At 49.5% G+C, this 20,309-nt stretch overlaps 1 pseudogene and 1 gene segment (V, D, J or C); one reads left to right on the top strand and one right to left on the bottom strand.

Moving 5' to 3' along the window:
- LOC109557711 (T cell receptor beta constant 1-like) overlaps positions 1 to 20,309 on the bottom strand; it is a gene marked incomplete in the record, with an annotated part of 426,686 nt that overhangs the window by 401,594 nt on the left and 4,783 nt on the right.
- Positions 17,415 to 17,847, top strand: LOC139182780 (dynein light chain 1, cytoplasmic-like; annotated as a pseudogene).

The following is a 20,309-nucleotide window of genomic DNA, read 5'->3' as shown; positions in this document are numbered from 1 at the left end:
AAATCTTGATATAATAAGATACCGTGGAGGAAATATTTTGACTTTGAGAATATTTCTCTGAAGTAAATGGTGGAAACCTGGTCCAGGTTAATTGAGATGCTAAGAAAGAGGGGCAGGAAGGAGAACACACACACCCCGCCTGTCTCTCCTCCTGCGAATGGACTCCCAAAGGATTTTGGATGGTTTCCAATTAACTGAGGTTGTTTTCTCTTTGATGACCCTAAGAACTTGCTCAAACACGACCGCTTACGCTTGGTTACAAAGATCCCTGTGTCATGGGAAGGAACTGACCCAGATGAGGGGAGAGAAGTGTGTCTGGACAGAGAGGGCAGGGGAGCTGAGGCCAAGGCAGTAAAGGAGGAACGACCCGCCCCTCTGGTGGGCAAGAGCAGGGAGCACTTGAAAGCTAGGCTGCAGGAGAAACTTCCAGAGAGATAGCAGTGAGGTTCTGGGAGAGACAAGAGGGTCTAGATATATCTGATTTACTAATATTCTACCCCTCTGGAGGTCTTAAGCTGATGAGGAAGAGTCAGAACTAGTCACAACTGGATGCAGTCCGAACTGCATCCAGGGAGGATGCAAAGCAAAGACAGAGACTGATGGTGGACATGTGTCTGCGAGTCCCTGGGATCAGATCCAGGCCTGTCCAGGTCACACATCCAGGGTTACAGTGCTGGCACATGGTCCCCAGGGCATTAGGTTCCCAGTGCTAGGATCCTGCATGTGGGCCCCTTGTCTTTTTCAACAGAGAGCAGGTGACCCTGCAGCGCTGTGGAGTAACTGCTGGCACAGAGTACACAACTCTCTGGGAGCAGTTGGCAGACTCCAGCGTGAGAGGAAATTTCTGTGTGTTTGATCTAGAGACGCTGTACCCGTCCGGCATGTCTCCTGGATCGCTAGTGTGCACACCAGCTGAGTAATGGATCAGCCTCAGCTCGTGTCCCAGGTCTTGTCGGTACCAGTACATAGAGTCATGACCCAGATCCTGAGTACATTTCAGTGTCGCGCTCTGTCCTCTCCTCACGACCTGGAATCTGGGGTCCTGAGTGACACCAGCATGGACCACCCCTGTGGAGAAGGAAGACCGATGCTGCAGTCACAGGGGACAGGCTTAGTGCTGGCACTCTGAAGGGGATCATGCCCCCCAGGACTCACCTGCCTGCAGGAGACAGAAGACCACACAGCCCAGGAGGCAGGGGCTTATGGCAGGGGAGCGGCAGGTGGCGGGCCCTCTGGTCTGAGTGTGGATGAGAGGGGAGAGGGGCTCTCCAAGGAGTCCTTCTGAGATGTCACTGTCCCTGTCAGACCCCAGAGCCACCTGTCACTCAGGGGCCACGCCCCTTCCACCAGAGGCTCAAATCAGAAATGAACCTGAGTGAAGAGTTCACAACATGGAGACCCATCCGGCTTAATGGGCATCAGCCTCACAAGTTGTTGTAACCTTTCTGTAAACAGTGTGCAATTTTATCTATACTTTATTCCGAAGTTAATCTGCATAAATGTGTATATTACTTTAATTTATCTACATATTTCTATAGCTCTGCATCTTTGGAAATTCCCTCTAGCTTCCTGCTCTCCTTTATGATATGTGTCCCAATAGGACTTCAAGGCCCATTTCTGCTTTAATTGATCACAGCCCTGAGACTGTCCCTCCACCTACCATGTTTCTCTAAGTTTCTGCTCCCAACCTCATTGAAGGCTCATCAACATTTGAGGAATTGTTTGGATCTGTTCTTATCAACTCACTGACAGACAGTCCACCTGCCAAAGGCAGGTACAGCTCCTTCACGTTCACAGGAGCCCCCGCTTCCCATGTTGGGAGAGGCCTCAGGCCTGGAACCCTCCTTTCTGGGTGGAGAGAAGCTGGTTGCCCAGCACAAGATAATGGATTGGCACTGCTGCTGGCTGGGCGCGGGGCTCCTGGGGTGAGTGGTGTAGAGTGCTGACCTTCCTGCTTCCCTGATTGGAGCATTTGCCTATGATGTCACTGCTGTGTCTATCAGGCTGCCCTTGTCCACTGGACCCCTTACCAATACGCAGGGCTGGCTCCTCTGTGCCCTTCCCTGCCCTGACAGCCCCTCAGCAAGCCTGGGTGTGAGGTGACTCGTCTCCTGGTCCCATACGCACACAACATGCCTTGTTCTCTTCTGCCTGACCCTGCCTGAATCTCATCACCAGCCACCAGGCCCTCACCAGCCACCCCAACCCCTTCACCTCTACTCCCATGCTGAGGCAGGATACAACCCCTATGTTCATCTTGAGGTTTCAGGCACGTCCCCAGTTCCCTGGGCAGTGAGGAGTCTGTGCTGGCTCCATGTGTCCCCAGACCACTCAGGGAACTCAGACCTGCTCCCAGATGCAGGCATGATATAGACAAGGGTCTCTTAAGCTACCCTCCCCAGGGTGACTCACACCCTCCCAGCACACACTGCTTATCATGGAACAGTGCCTCCAAGTGGCCAAAGTCAAGGGTCTCATGGATTTGCAGCATTTGTTTAAAAGAAAGAAAGAAAGCTTAGTCACTCAGTCTTGTCCTACTCTTTGCAACCTCATGGACTGTAACCTCCCTGGCTCCGCTGTCCATAGGATTCTCCAGGCAAGTGTACTGGAGTGAGTTGCCATTTCCTTCACCAGAGGATCTTCCCGACCCAGGGATCGAACCCAGGTCTCCCTCATTGGAGGCAGATGCTTCACCACCTGAGCCACGAGGGAAGTCCTATCTGTTAAAGCAAGGGTACAAAAATTCCGGCACCCCGAACACACACACACACACACACACACACACACACACACACGCCTCTTCTACTGCCTTCCTCGCCTGGCTGACGGGTTGATCTTCAAATCCACTCAGCCTCTGGAGGCAGAAGACTGTATGATCCGAACTTTTTACTAAGAAAGAAATAACTGCGGCACCACGACAATGATGGTCGTTAACTAAGATGGAAATATATGATCATAAAATAAATACTCTGAGGATCTCAACTGAATCTGCCTACAAGCATGTATTCCATAACTACTTCTGATTAATCAGATGTATATATTTCCAGATTTTGTATTTAAATTAAGAATGATCAAATTCTAGATAATACTTTTCATAAAGAAGTTTTAGAAATATGAACTCAATTATTTCTGCACTTATAAAATCGTGATATAATGGGGGTGATGCAGGATATATTTTGACTTTGAGAAGATTTTGATGAGCATTCCAGGTAGTCCCAACCTGGCCTAGGTTAGGTGAGCTGCTAAGGATGTCGGGAGGCGGGGGTGCATGTCGAGAACACACAAAGGCAATCTGTCCTCCTTCAGATGGGCTCACGTGAGTTTTGGGATGATAGGTGATGTTTCTCTTTGATGACTCCATACATCTTGCTGAAAACAGACCACATGGAGTGGCCACTTTAAAAGCCTCCCTGTGACTTGGGAAGGGACCTGACCCAGACGAAGGAGGTGCAGTTTAGCTGTGGTAGAGAGGGCCAGGGAGCTGATACAGGGAGGTGTGGAGAGGAATGTCCTGCCCGCCTGGGAAAGGTGGACAAGAGCCAGCCTAGACCAGGTGAGAACCAGACTGTGGGAGAACCTCCAGAAAGCCAGAAATGAGCTGCCTGAGGTGAGACAAGAGTGTCTAGATGTATCTAATTTATCCAACAACCTTCCCTCCTAGGTCTCAGGCTCATGTGATGACTAGGAGTCAGAGCTGGGGAAGCATTTTCCTGGTTCACATGGAGGCTGCAGAGGAAAGACAGAGATGGATGGTCCCACAAGGTCCCCAAGGCCCGGCAGTGAGGTTCGGGCAAGTCTCCACTGCATACCCAGGGTCACACTGCAGGCACCTGGCTAACAAAGCCCTGAGGCTCCCAGTGCTAGGAGCCTGCACATGGACCCCTGTCTTTTGCACAGAGAGCAGGTGACCCTGCAGTGCCGTGGAGTAACTGCTAGCGCAGAAGTACACAGATGTCTGGGAGCGGTTGGCAGACTCCAGCATTAGAGGGAAGTTCTCTGTGCTTGATCTGGAGACGCTGTAGCCATCGGGCACATCTCTTGGCTCGCTAGTGGACACACCAGCTGAGTAATGGATCGGCCTCAGCCCGTGCCCCAGGTCTTGTCGGTACCAGTACATGCGGTCATGACCCAGATCCTGAGTACATTTCAGTGTCACGCTCTGTCCTCTCCTCACGACCTGGAATCTGGGGTCTGAGAGACACCAGCATGGACCGCCCTTGTGGAGAAGGAGGACCGATACTGCAGTCACAGCAGACAGGCTCAGTGCTGGCACCCCCGAAGGGAATCTGCCCCCCAGGACTCACCTGCCTGCAGGAAACAAAAGACCACACAGCCCAGGAGGCCGAGGCTCATGGTGGGGGCAGGGCAAGCAGAGGGCCCTCTGGTGTGTGTGTGGATGAGAGGGAAGAGGGGCTCTCCAGGGAGTCCTTCTGAGATGCCACTGTCTCTGCCGGACCCCAGATCCAACCTGTCACTTGGTACCAGGCCCCTTCCATCAGAGACTCAAATCAAAGATGAACTTCAGAGAGTCAATTCCTAGGCAAGTTGATAAGAAGTCCAGGGTCCCCCAGGAAGAGAAACGGGTTCAGAGTCCTCGAGAAGGCAAAAGGAGTCCAGGCCTCTCAAGGAGAAAAGAACAAACATTTTTTCTACATTGCTTTGTTTGGTCAATATAGCAAGGTATCTTGCTCGAGGACATTGCTTGTTTCTCCTTAACAAGAACCTTCTGACTAATCTTGCTATCTTAAGATGTATATTGTGGAAGTGGGTTTGGTGAGACCTTTCTATTGTCAGTTCTAATCTTGTTAATTTAAGATGTATGTTGTGAGTGGGGCTGATAAAATATATAAGACCTTGATTAGACTAGCAAGTGGGGGTGCTCTGCCTCCCCTTCTGATGTCTATGAGAGAAGCTTTCCTTGTCCCTTTTTATACTTTAATAAAACTCAGCTACACTAAAGCTCTTGGGTGGTGAAGACTGGTCCCTGGTCCCAAAGGTAAGTCTTCTTCCGAGATCATGAATCCGACACCTTTCAGCGTAAGCTATCAACCTGCGTGAACAGTTCATAACAGGGAGACCTATCTAGCTCAACCGACGTAAGCCTTACAATTTGATGTAACCTTTTCGTAAAACTGGTTAAATTTTTTCTATGTTCTAGTCCAGACATAATTTTTCATTAATATATTTATTACGTTTATATATGTGCATATTTCTGTAGTTTTCAATCTTGCGGAATCCTTCTGGCTTCCTGTTGCCCTTACGACTCATGTGTCCCAAGAGGACTTCAAGGCCTGTTTCCAGTTTAATTGACCACAGACCTGAGAACGTCCCTCCACCCACCATGTTTATCCAGGGATCTGTTCCCAACCTCATCGCAAGCTCATCAACATTTGAGGACTTGTTTGCTCTATTTCTTGTCAATTCACTGACAAGACAGTCCACCGGCCAAAGCAGGTACAGTCCTTCGTGTTCACAGGATCCAGGGCCTCCCATCTCAGGGGAGGGATAAGCAGAGCCCCCTTGGGCCTGTGACCCACCTTTCTGGGTGGAGAGAAGCTGGTTCCCCAACACAGGATGGTGTATTGACACAAAGGAATGCAGACTTAGGAGGAACATGGAGGGAGGTGCAGACGCCAGGGTAATGAAAAATGCTGTTTTTATTTGAGACATTCCACCCATGGGAATACCTCCTTGTGATCCGTGGCTGCCATTCAGGAATAACAATTCATATCATAGAGACCCAAATTCTATCTTGTTTCATGTAACCCATATGCATATCTAATTTGTTCTGTAGGGAGACAGTTTCATTGGGGAAAAGAGACCACAAGTGTTGAAAACAGACTTGAGTCAGAGTCCTTGCTATAACAATACGAAGTATGAGATCTGGGCGATTCATGTTCACTCAGATGTATAAACAGTTAAAATAATACCTACCTTGCATGATCTTTGCGAGCATTAAAACATATCAAGAAATGAATATCTGGGGAAGACTGTCCACTCTGCCTGGCCTGGGCCAGGAAGGCAGGCAGTCGACATGCTCACCACCGCTTCCTGAGCTGAGGCAGGAATGTTTTTGTCCCAGAGGCCCCTGATCATGCAGGGCTGTGTCCTGGCTGCTGGCACAGAGATACACGGCTGAGTCTGTTAGCTCCAAGGAAGTCAAGTTCAGCTCAGAGCGAAAGTCATTGAACTGTTTTCTTGAGAATCGATCTGATATCTTTCCTTTTTGTATCATTTCCCTGTTGTAATACTAACGAGTAATTGGGGGACCTGGCCCAGGGCCTGTTGGTACCAGTACACAGAGTGGTGTCCAGATTCAGGGGAACATCTCAGTATCACTTGCTGTTTTCTTGATTTGATCCGGAACTTGGAGGTCTGGGTGACTCCAGAATCCACCAGGCCAGTTAGGGTGCAGACTAGGAAGCTGAGGGCAGAGCACAGGGGAAGCCTCCTGCTGCAGCCCTCGTCACCAGGCTTCTATCTCAGGGAGGCAAAGACATCTCAGAAGCTCCCACACTGTATCCAGGACTCACCTGCTCCCAGGTGGCAGAGGGTCACACAGCAGAGGAGCCTGGAGCCCATGGCAGCATCAGGAACCCAGGACTACCACTAGCTGGGGGAGGGTCTCCTGGGGTGAGTGATGTAAGGCACTGACCCTCCTGCTTCCCTGATTGGAGCATTTGCCTATGACCTCACTGCTCTGGGTCTCTGTAGGCTGCCTTTGTCCACTGACCCCTTGGCAGGACCCAGGGCTGTTTCCTCTGTGCCCTTCCCTGTGCTGCACAGCCCCTCAGCAAAGGGTGGGTTTGAAGTATGCACTCTCTCCATGTCTCCATCTGTCCACAATATGGCTTGTCCTCCCCCCTCTGCTCCTTCCTGATACTGGTCACCAAGCCCTCAGCAGCCGCCCAAACCCCTCACCCTCCACTTCCCATGCAGGCCCCCCTGAGTACATCCCGAAGCTCCAGGCACGTCCCCACTTCCCTGACACTGAGGAGTCTGTGCTGGTTCCATGTGTCTCAGGATGACTCAGGGAACTCAAGCCTGTTCCCTGACACAGGCGTGTAGTTAAGGTTCCCTAAAGCTGCCCTCTGCTGGGTGACCCTCAACCCCTCCAGCTCACCTGGTTACATGGGCCCACAGTGCCTCCTAGATGCCAGAGTGGTTTACGGTCTCATGGATTTGCGTCCTCTGTCTAAAGCAAGGATACAGAAACCCCACAGCCTTAATACACACTCACACACTCACTCACACACACGCACACTCATACACACACATTCTTGTGTTCTACTGCCTTCCCATCCTGGCTGAATTAGGGTTCATCTTCAAATCTACTCTTAGCCTCTGGAAGTTGCAGACCAATGGTCCGACATTGTTACTAAGAAGGAAAGAATCGCTGCACCACTGCAATGATGGTACTTAGCTAAGATGGAAATAATCGCCATAAAATGAACACTCTGAGGATCTCACGTGAATCTCCTGGAAACCTGAATTCCATACCTACCTCTGATTAATCGGATACATGTATTTCCAGATGTCTTGTATAAATTAAGCATTTCCAAATTCTAGTTGATACATTTTGTAAAGAGGTTTTATATATACGAACTCATATATTTCTGCACTTATTTATAAAATCTTGATATAACTGGGGCAATGGAAGATATATTTTGACTTTGAGAAGAGTTTGATGAGGGAGGTGGTGCCAAGCTGGCCGAGGTTAGGTGAGATGCTGAGGAAGTCGGGGGCGGGAGGATGTACATAGAAAGCCAGTCTCTCCTTCAGATGGACTCACATGAGATTTGGATAATTGATAATTAACTGAAGCTGATTTCTCTTTGATGACTCCAGACAACTTGCTCAAAGCAGACCATGTGGAGAGGGCACTTTAAAGGCTTCCCTGTGACTTGGGAAGGGACATGACCCGGATGAGGGACGAGCAGCATGGGAGTGGTAGAGGGGGCCAGGGAGGTGAGGAGAGGAATGTCCTGCCCACCCAAGAAAGGTGGGCAAGAGCGGAGACTACATGAGAGCCAGTCGGGGAGAACCTTCCAGAGAGAAGCATTGAAGTGAGACAAGGTGATCTGTTTTTATCTAATTTACCAGCAACCTTCCCTCTTGGAGGTCTCAGGCTCAGGTGATGACTAGCAGTCAGAGCTGGAGAAACATCTTCTTGGTTCACAGGGAGGATGCAGGGAAAAGACAGAGATGGATGGTGGACACATGTCTCAGAGTGCCTGAGTGAGGTTTGGGTCAGCCTAGTCCACACCCCTAGGGTCACACTGCAGGCACATGGCTAACCAAGCCCTGAGGCTCCCGGTGCTAGGAGCTTTCACTTGGACCCCCTGTTTTTTTGCACAGAGAGGAGGTGGCCATGCAGCGCCGTGGAGTAACTGCTGGCGCAGAAGTACACAGATGTCTGGGAGCTTTGCCAGACTTCAGCGTGAGAAGGAAGTTCTCTGTGGTTGATCTGGAGATGCTGTAGCCTTCGGGCACGTCTCCTTGTTCCGTGGTGGGAGGGTCATCTGAGTAATGGATCAGTCTTAGCCCATGTCCCAGGTCTTGTCGGTACCATTACATATAATCGTGGCTCAGATCCTGAGTACATCTCAGTGTCGTGCTCTGTCCTCTCCTCACGACCTGGAATCTGGGGTCCTGAGTGACACCAGCATGGACCACCCTTGTGGAGAAGGACGACCCATGCTGCACTCGCAGTGGACAGGCTTAGTGCTGGCACCCCCGAAGGGAACCCTGCCCCCCAGGACTCACCTGCCTGCAGGAGACAGAAGACCACACAGCCCAGGAGGCAGGGGCTCATGGCGGGGGTGGGGCAGGCAGAGGGCCCTCTGGAGTGTGTGTGGATGAGAAGGGAGAAGGGCTCTCCAGGGAGTCCTTCTGAGATGTCACTATCCCTGCCAGGGCCCAGAGCCAATCTGTCACTCAGGGGGCCACGCCCCTTTCCCCGGAGGCTCAAATCAGAAATGAAACTGAATAAAGAGTTCACAACAGGAAAACCCGTCCAGATCAATGGACTTGAGCCTTACAAGTTGTTGTAACCTTTCTATAAACAGTTTGCGATTTTATCTATACTTTATTCCAGAAAAAATTCTTTATAAATGTGTAGATTACTTTAATTTGTCTACATATTTCTATAGCTCTGCATTTTGTGAAATTCCCTCTGGCTTCCTACTTTCCTTTATGATATGTGTCCCAGTAGGACTTCAAGGCCGATTTCTGCTTTAATTGATCACAGTCCTGAGAATGGCCCTCCACCTACCATGTTTCTCTAGGTTTCTGCTCCCAACCTCATCACAGGTTCATCAACATATGTGGAATTGTTTGGATCTGTTCTTATCCTCTCACTGACAGACAGTCCACCAGCCAAACGTAGGTACAGCTCCTTCATGTTCACAGGAGCCCCTGCTTCCCATGTCAGGACAGTGAGCAAGCAGAGCACCCTCAGGCCCGTGACCCAGCTTTCTGGGTGGAGAGAAGTTGGTTGCCCAGCACAAGATGACGTATTGGCAAAAAGGGATGCAGACTTAGGAGCGAAATGGCAAGATGGGGCACACACGAGCATAAGGGAAAAACGCTCTTTTTTATCTGAGACATTCTTTTCACGGGAATACCTTCTTGTGATGCTTGGCTGCCATTCACTGAATAACAATTCATATCATAGAGCCCCAAAATGTATCTTCTTACACATAACCCAATACATATATGTAACTTTTTCTGTATGGAGACCTTTCCATTAGGAAAGGAACCACAAGTGTTGAGAAGAAACCGGAGCTGCAATCCTAGCTGTAACAGCTATGAAGTATGAGATCTGGGCAGTTCACATCCCCTCAGATGTATAAGCAGTTAAAATAATACTTATCTTGCATGATCTTAGTGAGCATTAAAACATATCAAGAAATGAATGTCTGGGAAAATCTATTGCTCTAGCAGAGACTGGGCTTGGCACACTGGCAGGAACACGCTCACCACCACTTCCTGAGCTGGGGCAGGAGAGTTTTTATCCCAGAGGCACCTGATCATGCAGGGCTGTGTCTTGGCTGCTGGCACAGAGATACACGGCTGAGTCCGTCAGCTCCAAGGAAGTCAAGTTCAGCTCAGAGCTAGAGTCACTGAACTGTTTTCCTGAGAATCGATCTGATATGTTTCCTTTCTCATTCTCTTGCGTGTTGAAATACTGAATGAGGAATTGGGGGCCCTGGCCCAGGACCTGTTGGTACCAGTACACAGAGCGGTGTCCAGATTCAGGGGAACATCTCAGTATCACTTGCTGCTTTCTTGATTTGATCAGGTATTTGGGGGTCTGGGTGACCCCAGAATCCACCAGGCCTGTTGGGAAGGAGACAGAAGGAAGCTGAGGGCAGAGCACAGGGAAGCCTCCTGTTGCAGCCCTCATCGCCAGGCTTCTATCTCAGGGAGGCAAAGACACCTCAGAAGCTCCCACACTGTGTCCAGGACTCACCTGCTCCCAGGAGGCAGAGAATCACAAAGCAGAGGAGCCTGGAGCCCATGGCAGCATCAGGAACCCAAGACTGCTGCTGGCTGGGGCGGGGCTCCTTGGGTGTGTGGTGTAAACTGCTGACCCTCCTGCTTCCTTGATTGGAGCATTTGCCTATGACATCACTGCCCTGTGTCTCTGCAGGCTGCCCTTGTCCAATCTGGACCCCTTACCAATATGCAGGGCCAGCTCCTGTGTGCCCTTCCCTGTCCTGCACAGCCCCTCAGCAAAGGGCGGGTTTGAAGTGTGCACTCTCCCCATGTCTCCATATGTCCACAATATGGCTTGTTCTCCCCTTTCTGCTCCTTCCTGACACTCGTCACCAAGCCCTTAGCAGCCGCCCGGACCCCTCACCCTCCACTTCCCATGCAGGTCCCCCTGAGTACATCCCGAAGCTCCAGGCACATCCCCACTTCCCTGGCACCGAGGAGCCTGTGCTGACTCCATGTGTCCCAGGATCACTCAGGGAACTCAAGCCTGTTCCCTGACACAGGCATGTAGTTAAGGTTCCCTAAAGCTGCCCTCTGCTGGGTGACCCTCAACCCCTCCAGCTCACCTGGTTACATGGGCCCACAGTGCCTCCTACTTGCCAGCGGTTCACAGTCTCATGGATTTGCGTTCTCTGTCTAAAGGGTACAGAAACCCCACAAGCTTAATACACACTCACATACACACACACACACACACTCACATTCTAGAGTTCTACTGCCTTCCCATCCTGGCTGAATTAGGGTTCATCTTCAAATCTACTCTTAGCCTCTGGAAGTTGACGACTCAATGATCCGACATTGTTGCTAAGAAGGAAAGAATCGCTGAACCACTGCAAAGATGGTACTTAGCCAAGATGGAAATAATCGCCATAAAATAAACACTCTGAGGATCTCACGTGAGTCTGCCTGGAAACCTGAATTCCATACCTACCTCTGATTAATCGGATACATGTATTTCCAGATGTCTTGTATAAATTAAGCATTTCCAAATTCTAGTTGATACATTTTGTAAAGAGGTTTTATATATACAAGCTCATATATTTCTGCACTTATGAAATCTTGATATAATGGGGCAATGGAAGATATATTTTGACTGAGAAGATTTTGATGAGGGACGTGGTGCCAAGCTGGCCGAGGTTAGGTGAGATGCTGAGGAAGTCAGGGGTGGGAGGATGTACATAGAAAGCCAGTCTCTCCTTCAGATGGACTCACATGAGATTTGGATAACTGATAATTAACTGAAGCTGATTTCTCTTTGATGACTCCAGACAACTTGCTCAAAGCAGACCATGTGGAGAGGGCACTTTAAAGGCTTTCCTGTGACTTGGGAAGGGACATGACCTGGATGAGGGAGGAGCAGCATGGCTGTGGTAGAGGGGGCCTGGGAGGTGAGGAGAGGAATGTCCTGCCCATCCAAGAAAGGTGGGCAAGAGCGGAGACCACGTGAGAGCCAGTCGGGCAGAGCCTTCCAGAGAGAAGCATCGAAGTGAGACATGGTGATCTGTTTTTATCTAATTTACCAGCAACCTTCCCTCCTGGAGGTCTCAGGCTCAGGTGATGACTAGCAGTCAGAGCTGGAGAAGCATCTTCTTGGTTCACAGGGAGGATGCAGGGGAAAGACAGAGATGGATGGTGGACATATGTCTCGGAGTCCCTGAGTGAAGTTTGGGTCAGCCTAGTCCACACACCTAGGGTCACACTGCATGCACATGGCTATCCAAGCCCTGAGGCTCCCGGTGCTAGGACCTTTCACTTGGACCCCCTGTCTTTTTGCACAGAGAGGAGGTGGCCATGCAGCACCGTGGAGTAACTGCTAGCGCAGAAGTACACAGATGTCTGGGAGCGGTTGGCAGACTCCAGCGTGAGAGGGAAGTTCTCTGTGCTTGATCTGGAGACTCTGTATCCGTTGGGCCCGTCTCCTTTCTCTGTGGTGGGAGGCCCAGCTGAATAATGGATCAGCCTCAGCCTGTGTCCCAGGTCTTGTCGGTACCAGTACATATAGTTATGACCCTGATCCTGAGTACATGTCAGTGTCGTGCTCTGTCCTCTCCTCACGACCTGGAATCTGGGGTCCTGAGTGACACCAGCATGGACCGCCCCTGTGGAGAAGGAGGACTGATGCTGCAGTCACAGAGGACAGGCTTAGTGATGGCACCCTGAAGGGGACCCTGCCCCCAGGACTCACCTGCCTGCAGGAGACAGAAGACCACACAGCCCAGGAGGCAGGGGCTCATGGCTGGGGCAGGGCAGGTGGAGGGCCCTCTGGTCTGAGTGTGGATGAGAGGGGAGAGCGGCTCTCCAGGGAGTCAGTCCTTCTGAGATGTCACTGTCCCTGCCAGGCCCCAGAGACAACGGGTCATATGGCGGCCACGCCCCTTCCCCTAGAGGCTCAAATGAAAGTTGATTAGAACAGGGAGATGGCTTGGACAGATTGCTTGGAAATGGTCTAAACAGCCGTAAGTCCTACAAAGTGTTGTAACCTTTCCTTAGAGTAGTTTGTACGTTTTATGTATATTTTACTCCAGAGATAATTCCTTAATTTGTATATTAGCTTATTTGTCTACATATTTCTGTAGTTTTGAATCTCAGAGGAAATCCTTAGGGCTTCCTGCTGTCCTTTATGCCCCATGCATCCCGAACACTCCCTCAAGTGTTGTTTCTGCTTTGCTCAACTGACCCAGTCCTGCTCCTGTTGTCTCACCTACAGTGATTCTTTGGTGTCTGGTTCCTTAACTGCAGGGCAGACTCATTACTATTTGAGAAATCACTTGGCTCTATTTCTTCTCAGTTCACTAACAGACAGGACACCTGCCAAATGCAGGTACAGCGCCTTCTCGCTCGCCAAAGTATGTGCTTCCCGAGTCTGAGGGCGCAGGGAGGGGACACAGCAAGTAGAACCACCGCAGCCCAAAGACAGAACTTTCTTTGTGGCCAGAAGCTGGTTGCTCAATGCGGATGGCATTTTCGAACAAAGAAAGATATATATGAGAGGGATTTGGGGCGACGTGCCGGACGCCAGGATAAATGAAAAGTGCTCTGACTTTATGTGAGACATCCACCCCATGGGAATACTTCCTTGTGAAGCATGACTGCCAGTAATAAATTGATATCCTCGAGCCCTAGAGTGTACCTTGTTGCACAAACCCCACACTCAAAAGGACCCTGTACTTAGAATGATGCTCTGCTGTCGGGATCTTCAAATTTTCAATAGTCTTTGAACCATGGACTCTGCAAAGTATGTGCCAGATCCTGGTTACATGATTTTAGACCTGCTGTGCCCTCCTGATGGCCGGATTCCCTTTAGCATGACCACACGGCTAATGTCTGGGTGACTAAGTACTCCTGGTCCTGGGACAGAAAGACACTGAAACTAAAGCGAGAAACAAAGAAGGACCCTCATGTCATAACCACAACGACCAGCCTTGAATCTGGGCCTGACAAGCCCTCGACTGGTTCCATGCATGTGCTCAGGACTTCTCTGGTCCAGGAGACAGAAGCACACAGTAAAGGGGGTCATATCCAGGCCAGGCCAGAAGAAAGGAGTCTTTCCAGATCAAGGCCTGTGGCCTGAATCCTTGGGATCGAGTCATAGGAACCCTTCTCCCACATGGAATTATCACTCACGGATACAACTGCTGCTGGTGGTCAGGCCAGCCCAGGACCCAGTGCGTGAATCTGAAGCCTTGCTAAGTTGTTTCCCATAGAATATTAACAAAAATCATTATAAAATGATTTCAGAAAAAGGGTTCATGAGAAAAAAAAATCTATGAAATTGAGTCAATAAATTTTACAAAAACAGCCTGTACCAGCTGGTAAGACCTTTCATGGTCATTTAATCAAACCATCAATCCCCAGTTAGGATTGTCCGTCACACGGAAATGGTATCTCACGTGGCTTCAAGCACTGTGTAATTACAACACTTTCCAGGAGCACTTAACTGTCTTACATATTTAGCTTCAGGCTAAAACGAAATTGTTCTGATGGGTATAGACATTAAGTTTTCACTAAAAAGATGCATGAACAAAACAAATCTACTGCAACAGAAATCACACTGTTGGTTGTCAGGGAAGGAGAGAGTCCCGGGAACGGGGCCTGAGGGAATATCTGGTGATAAAATGCTCTCTGTCTTAAAGGGACAGATGTTTCATCAGCATATACATATTTATTGATCAAACCGTAGATCTCTTCATTATACAGTGTGAATATACACCTGACCCTTGAACAACACAAGTTGGAATGGAGTGGGTCCACTTGTGGGTGGATATTTTAATAAATATGCACTAAGATACTGAACAGCTGAGATTGGTTGAATCCATGGATGTGGAATCTCAGATACACCCTTGAATGTGCAAGTGAAAGTCGCTCAGTTGTGTCCGACTCCTTGCAATCCCATGGACTAAGCAGTCCGTGGAATTCTCCAGGCCAGAATACTGGACTGGGTAGGGTAGCCTTTCCCTTCTCCAGGGGATCTTCCCAGCTCTGGTCTCCTGCATTGCAGGTGGATTCTTTACCAGCTGAGCCCCAAGGGAAGCCCAAGAACACTGGAGTGGGTAGCCTGTTCCTTCTGCAGTGGATCTTCCCAACCCAGGAATCAAACTGGGGTCTTCTGCATTGCAGGTGGATTCTTTCCCAACTGAGCTGTCAGGGAAGCCCCCAGACTATAAGGTTGTAGGAGGTTCAGGGACCCTAAAACCTACGTTGTTTACTGGTAAACTACAGTTCAAATATCAATAAAAGTGATTTAAAAATATCTGAGGTGAGATGTTACATGCACTTTTTTATTTCATGTAATGAATCATTAGGCATAATATTCCTTTCACTGGGACTTCTGAGTCCTCATTAAAGGTGTTCAAGGCAAAACATGACCATCTCTACCTTTGCACCTAGGAAATGGTAGAAGAGGCTATCAGAGGTTAGCAAAGGGAATCAAGAAATCCAGAGTCCTGTTATGTGCCAGGGACTTCATGCTTATTAAATACTTATGAAACCCAGGAAGATGGTGTGATGGCTAACTGAACGTGTCACCTTGACTGTGCCAGAGACATTTAATTAAACTTTATTCTGGATGTCAAGTGAGGGTGTTTTTGGAAGAGGTTAACATATAAATAGTTAGATTTTAACATTAGATTAGAATTACGTTTTTAACAGATGATCTTCCATTCCACAGTCTCAGTGGGCCTCATCCAACCAGTGAAGATATGTATAGAAGGAAAAGTCTGATCCTCCCCCAGGTAAGAGAGAACTGTTCAGCTGATGGCCTTCAGACTGGACCATCAGTTCCTGGGCCTTTGAATTTAAACATCAGTTCTCCCTGAACCTCTAGTATCACCAGTCCAACCTGCAGATTTGGACTTGTCAGCTGTAACAGCTATGTGGAGTGAACTTTAAGAGATGGGGAGCAGGGAACACAGGTGTTGAGGACAGCCTTGATTCTGATTCCTTGTCTGGCAGTTAGGAAATATGAGACCTGGGCAAGTCACTTCCCATCAGATGTATAAACAGTTAAAATAGTCTTTATCTTGCATGATCTTTGTGCGCATTAAAACATACAAAGGAAAGAATGTCTGGGAAGGTCTACCAGTTCTACCTGGGTCTGGGTCTCCCTGGCTGGCAATTGACACCCTGGCAACCACTTCCTGAGCTGGGGTAGGAGTGTTTTTGTACCAGAGGCATCTGATCACGCAGGGCTGTGTCTTCCCTGCTGGCACAGAGATACATGGCTGAGTCTGTCAGCTCCAAGGAGCTCAAGTTCAGCTCAGAGCGAGAGTCACTGAACTGTTTTCCTGAAAATCGATCCAGGAGGTGAGCTTCTCCCCTCACTTTCTGGTTGTAATACTGAACGAGGAACTGGGGGCCCTGGCCCAGGGCCTGTTGGTACCAGTACACGGAGAGGTGTCCAGAGACAGGGGAACATCTCAGAGTCGCTTGCTGCTTTCTTGATTTGATCAGGTATTTGGGGGTCTGGGTGACTCCAGAATCCACCAGGCCTGTTGGGAGGAGACAAGGAAGCTGAGGGCAGAGCACAGGGGAAGCCTCCTGCTGCAGCCCTCATCGCCAGGCGTCTATCTCACGGAGGCAAAGACATCACAGAAGCTCCCACACTGTGTCCAGGACTCACCTGCTCCCAGGAGGCAGAGAGTCACACAGCAGAGGAGCCTGGAGCCCATGGCAGCATCAGGAACCCAAGACCACTGCTGGCAGGAGGTGGAACTCCTGGGGTGAGTGGTCTACAGTGCTGACCCTCCTGTTCCCTGATTGGAGCGTTTGCCTATGACGTCACTGCCCTGTGTCTCTGCAGGCTGTTTCCTGATCCACAGGACCCCTTGGCAGGATCCATGGTGGACTCCTCTATGCCCTTCCCTGTCCTGCATAGCATCTCAGCAAAGGGTGGGTGTGAGGTGATCACTGTCCCCATGTCCCCATGTGCCCACAACATGCCTTTTTCTTCTCTTTCTGTCCCTGCCTGACACTCATCACCCAGCCCTCACCAGCCACACTAATCCCTCACCCTCCACTCCCCATGCTACTCCAGGAGATGGCCCCTTGGGCACATCCTGAGGTTCCAGGCAAGTCCCCACTCCCCTGGGCAGTGAGGAGTCTGTGCTGGGTCCATGTGTCTGGACCACTCAGGGAACTCAAACCTGCTCCCTGATGCAGCATGTAGCCAAGATTCCCCTAAGCTGCCCTCTCCAGGGTGAGTCTCAAACCCTCCAGCACACCCTGCTCTCCATGGGCCCACAGTGCCTCCTAGTGGCCCATGGTCCACCGTCTCACGGATCTGTGCCTTCTGTCTAAATCAAGAATAGAAATTTAGATGCTTTGTGGCCTTGGTAGTGACCGCCTCTCTATGCAGGTGTGGGCCTAGCCAGCGCCTTCCCCAGGAGACCAAGGCCAGCCCCTGATCCTTGGTGACCATGTGTAACTGAAAGGCTGTGATCAAGAATGCTGATATGACAGAGGAGATGCAACGGGACTCAGTGGAGTGTGCTACTCAGGCCCTGGAGAAGTATAATACAGAGAAGGACATCACGGCCCACATAAAGAAGGAGTCTGACAAGAAGTACAACCTCGTCTGGCACTGCATCGTGGGGAGGAACTTCTGTAGTTATGTGACATATGAAGCCAAAGACTTCATCTGCTTCTACCTGGGCCAAGTGGCCAATCTCCTATTCAAATCTGGTTAAAAGCATGGACTGTGCCACACACCCATTGATCCATCCAAAAACCAGGACTGCAGCCTAAAGTGCAAATACCAGAGACTGAAGTCTTCAGCCCTGCCTAAGGGAACACCTCCGTCTTTGAACCCTTATTGGGTTTTGTACGGGGCATTCTCTGTACTGGTTTGTTGTGGTTATAAAGCAATTAGCAAGACGGCTTTCATTTGTATTTATTTTCTACTCCATACCTCTCTGCCCGTGTTTTTTTTCTCTTCAATATCCATTCCTTTAAAGAAAGAAGTCTTTTGGAGAAGGGTGCATTAATTAACGTTTGTTCAAATAATCTAGAGTTGAAGATGGCCTCTTTAGTTGATCTTGGGTGGGCTGGTGGGGGTGATTCCTTGAAGTTTCTGCGGGATGTAACAGACTAGCCTATTCAGCACTCTTTCGTTTCATTCTTGCCCATCCTGCTCCTGTCGTGCATGGGAGAATACTACTCAGAAGTGCGTGTTGAGAGAGGCACGGCAGAGCAACTACTAGACTAACTCTTACTCCTAATCTGATGAGTACGTTCCTTAAGCGCTCCTTTTGTGATAACTGCTATCGAGTGCTCTGGGCCTTAGGCCTCAAGAGATGATGAATGTGTCATGGAACACCTTTAAGCTTTCTAGGGCTGTAAAATGGAAATAAGCTGGTAAGAAAGTTGGGCTAATGAGGAATCTGTTGGGCTCTAGACATTTCCCCTCCCCTGCCTGTCTAAAGTATACTCTAAAGATCAAAGGTGGTCTTAAAGGGAAAAAGCTTTTAAGCAGATGCCCTCCTTGTGATTCTAATAAAGTCTGCAGGAATTTAAACTTACAAGCCTGCTGTGCTGTGCTTTAACTAGCTGTGTTCACATATGAGTTGGAGCTTTCATTAAAAGACACAATTAAAACAAAAAAAGAATAGATATTCCCCACAACCCCACCTGCAACCCCTCTACACATAGACACACAAATACACACCCCTGATCTACTGCCTTCCCAGCCTGACAGAGTTAGGGTTGATCCTCAAATCCACTCTTATCCTCTGGAGGTAAAAGCCTGAATGATCTGACATTTTTACTAAGAAGGAAGTAATTATTGCACCACTACAATGACAGTAGTTAGCTAAGATGAAAATACATGACCATAAAATAAATACTCTCAAGATCTCAAGTGAATCCACCAGGAAACATGTATTCCATAACTACTTCTGATTAATCAGATGCATATATTTCTAGATTTCCTATTGAAATTAAGCTTATTACCAAATTCTAGGTAATGCATTTTATAAAGAGGTTTTATATATATGGATTCATTTATCTCTGCACTTATAAAATCTAGAAATCATGAGGCAATGGAGGATATATTTTGACTTTGAGAAGATTTTGATGAGGGAGGTGGGCCAACCTGGCCTAGGTTAGGTGAGATGCTAAGGAGATGGGGGGCTGGGGCAGACACACAAACACAGTCCGTCCTCGTTCAGTGGACTCACATGAAGTTTTGGATAATTGGTGATTAACTGAAGTCGGTTTTTCTTTGATGACTCCAGACAGCTTCCTCAAAGCAGACCTCATGGACAGACCACTTTAAAAACTACCTTGTGATTTGGGAAGGGACGTGACCATAGCTCAGTTGGTAAAGAATCCACCTGCAATGCAGGAGACCCTGGTTCGATTCCTGGGTTGGGAAGATCCGCTGGAGAAGGGAAAGGCTGCCCACTCCAGTATTCTGGCCTGGAGAATCCCAGGGACTACACAGTCCATGGGGTCGCAAAAGAGTCGGACACGACTGAGCGACTTTCACTTTCGTGACTCAGATGAAGGAGGAACAATGTGGCTGGAGTAGAAAGGGCCAGGGAGGTGGGAGAGGAGTGACTTACCCACCCAGGAAAGGCGGGCAAGAGAAGAGAGCGCACGGGAGAGCCAGGCTGGGGGAGAACCTTCCAGAGAGACAGCGATGAGCTGCCTGAGGTGGGACACGAGGGCCTGTTTTTATCTACTTTACCAACAACCTTCCCTCCTGGAAGTCTCAGGCTCAGGTGATGACTAGCAGTCAGAGCTGGGGAAACTCCTGGTTCACAGGGAGGATACAGAGAAAAGACAGCAATGGATGGTGGACACAAGTCCGCAAGGCTTGGAATGAGGTCTGGGCCAGCACAGACCATACACTCAGGGTCACATTGCAGGCACGTGGCAGCGAAGCCCTGAGGCTGCTGGTGCTAGGAGCCTACAAGCAAGGGGCTGCCTTGCCTTTTTGCACAGAGAGGAGGTGACCCTGCAGCGATGTGGAGTAACTGCTGGCGCAGAAGTACACAGATGTCTGGGAGCGGTTGGCAGACTCCAGTGTGAGAGGGAAGTCCTCTATGCTTGGTCTGGAGACGCTGTAGCCCTCGGGCACATCTCCCTTCTCTGTGTAGGGAGGGCCATTTGAGTAATAGATCAGCCTCAGCCCGCGTCCCAGGTCTTGTCGGTACCAGTACATATAATCGTGGTTCAGATCCTGAGTGCACCTCAGTGTCGGTTTCTGTCCTGACCTTACGACCTGGAATCTGGGGTCCTGAGAGACACCAGCATGGACTGCCCCTGTGGAGAAGGAGGACCGATACTGCAGTCACAGTGGACAGGCTTAC

This window comes from Bos indicus, chromosome 4 (genome assembly GCF_029378745.1).
Source record: "Bos indicus isolate NIAB-ARS_2022 breed Sahiwal x Tharparkar chromosome 4, NIAB-ARS_B.indTharparkar_mat_pri_1.0, whole genome shotgun sequence".
Lineage (NCBI taxonomy): Eukaryota > Metazoa > Chordata > Mammalia > Artiodactyla > Bovidae > Bos > Bos indicus.
The sequence above is the reverse complement of the archived record's forward strand: the minus strand, read 5'-3'. Positions and strand labels throughout refer to the sequence as shown.